A 2,848-nucleotide genomic window follows, 5' to 3' on the forward strand; every position below is an offset into this window, starting at 1 on the left:
AAAAAAATCCAAACTTATCAGCTAGTCAACATTCTCCCTAGATGACCCACACATGTCTATCTGCCTGCGATGTCTTCGTTTTCCTAATAAACTACGTGATGCCTGGTTATGGTCTCCCCAGTTGTTTGTGGGAACGGACCATGATGATGATCCAGACCCTCTGGGGGAGACACTTGGGTCTCATGCCCAGATAGTCATAACTTTATTTAAATGAGAGGGGGTTAGATGTGAAGCCATACTGGCCCAAGGCAGCAAGCTACAGGCCAACCCCAATCAAGGCGTCCCCCTTGGACCTCTATTTTTTAAATTTTACTTATTTATTAAAGAGAAAGCTAGAAGGAGAGAGAGAAAGAACGAGACAAAATCAGAGAGGAAAGGGAGAAGACGAAGAGTAGCACTACTTTGTGCCACTTTCCCCCTAGGTGTGGGGCCCCGGTGGGTTGAGCCCAGATCCTTGCGGATGGTGAGGTTGCTTGCTGTGGGTGTGCCACAGACCGGCCCCCGCCCGGTTAAGAGGATCTGAAGCCAAACAAACAAACAAACAAACAAACCATAACGATAACGATAACGATAATACGACAACTAAGAGGAGAAGGATGGCAAGCCCTGGGACGCAAGGTGGTTGGGGAGGAGTCGGACGCGCAGCAGCCCCGCCTGCCTCCGCGGGAAAGGGCGGGGCGTGCATTGGTAGAAATAAGAAATTGCCCCTCAGTCGGGAATTGTCTAACTCAAGTTCACTTTCCCAGGTTTGTTATGAAAGCAGGTCTGTGCAGACTTGTGAGGGCCTGGAGGAGTGTGTGGAGACACCGCGGCGCCGAGCCTTTCCCGGAGCGTGAGTCGACTGACTCACCGTGATCTGAAAGCGGGTGACCGGAGGAGGGCGGCAGCAGGGCGAGGGCGCGCAGCATCGCTTCTCGGCCTTTTGGCTAAGATCAAGTGTAGTATCTGTTCTTATCAGTTTAATATCTGATACGTCCTCTATCCGAGGACATTATATTAAATGGATTTTTGGAGCAGGGAGTCGGAATAGGGGCTTGCTCCGTCCGCTCCACGCATCGACCTGGTACTGCAGTACTTCCAGGAACGGTGCACCCCCACTGGGGAGAAAACTCAAGTCGAAGGAAAGCTCCCACAGGCATGCTAGTGCCAGCCCAGCCCACACTCTTGCGCGTAGGGTCACCACTGCACTCTCTTCCTCCCTTTAGGTTGCCTCCACATAAGGTCATCTCGAGGAGGAGGACGTGCTGTACTGTACGCTAGCTAGCTAGCTGCTACGCGCTAACACAAACATGTTATCCTGCTGGGCCACAATTCCAGGACATTTGTTAAAGGCAAACAGAGCACCCCCCTACCTCGCCCATTCAGGAAAAAGCTTGCTCCTGCTTCGAACGGGACCCTGAGGCCTTGTGAACACCAGCCAGCCTTTCCAGTTCATGCCACTTCAGCCACCACCCTGTCTAAGGACCAACCACCAGCCTCTGCCAGGGCGGGGTCCTAAGCTCCCGCCAGCTGGCCTCTCACACTCCCCCTGCCAGGGATTCATTCTCAAGGGCTTGCTGCTCAAGCTCACCTGCAGGGAGGGGCTCGCACTTCGCCCAACCCCACCCCACCCCCGCTGCTACTACATTGAAACGCTCCTTCCTTTGTCTGCACACCTGGCTCTCTACTTGTCTCATCTGTGTTTCCTATTTCTTCTTCTACTTCTTTGTCTTTTTTCCACTCGCCCCCTCTATTGCTACCAATTTCTTTTCCCTTTTCTTTGAGACAGAGGCAGATTGACCCCTGCAGCACTGAGGTTTACCACCCACCCTGCTGAGAAGCTTTCTCCGTGCAGTGGGGCCATCTCGGTTCCTTTGGGGGATTGATTGATTGATTGATTGATTGATTGATTTACTTTTGTTGTTGTTGATATATCCAAAATATGTTTGTATACTTTGGTTTCTCTTCAGACCGCATAAAACTTTCGCCTTTTACCAAAATGTGTTTATTGGGATGATTTCCCACTCATCTTGGTTCGGGGTGCTTTTAGCGCTGCTTCTGTCTGAAAGGAGCATCCTTCTGTAAGCCTTGCTTTTCCTCCTGTGGCCTGGCAGAGGACAGTTTATGCATGGCTAAAGACGGTGGTGATTTTATAGCATCCTGGGTACTTGACATCCATGAAGTAAGAGCTGGGGCTCTGCACCAGACGCTTCTTCTTGTGCTTCAGCTTCTGCTCTTCAGCAGAAGGATGGAGGAGGTCCTTGCCAAAGGAATGTTCTCGTGGGGAGGCTGTCACTGCCTGAAAGGCGATTTGTTTGTTTGTTTATTTATTTATTTATTTATTGTAGTAAAAGCATTTGCGGGTGGGGTAGAGAGCATCCTAATGGTTATGCAAAGAGACTCTGATGCCTGAGGCTTCGAAGTCTCAGGGTCAGGTGTCCCCACCAACCCCCCATCTCCGCACTGCTATAAACCAGAGATAATCAATCCTCTGGTTAAAGAAAGAGGTGGGGGGAAGGGCAGAGAGAGAGGAGACAAACAATTGCTTGGGGGTGGACGGTGGCACGCCCGGTTAAAGGCACATAGTACTAAGTGCAAGAACCGGTGCAAGGACCCAGGTTCGAACCCCCACTCTGAACCAGCAGGGGGAAGCTTCACAAGTGGAGAAGCAGGTTTGCAGGTGTCTATCTTCTCTCTTCCTTTCTTCTTTATTTTTTTAGAGAATAGTTTTTTTATAATATTTATTTATTTGATAGAGACAGCCAGAAATTTAAAAGGAAAGAGGAGATAGAGAGGGAGAGGGAGAGAGACACTGCAGCCCTGCTTTACCACTTGTGAAGCTTTCCCCCTGTATGTAGAGACTGGGGGC

At 50.4% G+C, this 2,848-nt stretch overlaps 1 non-coding gene across 1 annotated transcript; it reads left to right on the forward strand.

The window, feature by feature from the left end:
* The first annotated feature begins 906 nt into the window (after positions 1-906).
* On the forward strand, positions 907-1,097 carry LOC132542172 (U2 spliceosomal RNA). Its single transcript, XR_009553294.1, has one exon. It is a non-coding gene; the product is annotated as a U2 spliceosomal RNA (small nuclear RNA).
* The last annotated feature ends 1,751 nt before the right edge of the window (positions 1,098-2,848 follow it).

Source organism: Erinaceus europaeus, chromosome 12 (assembly GCF_950295315.1).
Source record: "Erinaceus europaeus chromosome 12, mEriEur2.1, whole genome shotgun sequence".
Lineage (NCBI taxonomy): Eukaryota > Metazoa > Chordata > Mammalia > Eulipotyphla > Erinaceidae > Erinaceus > Erinaceus europaeus.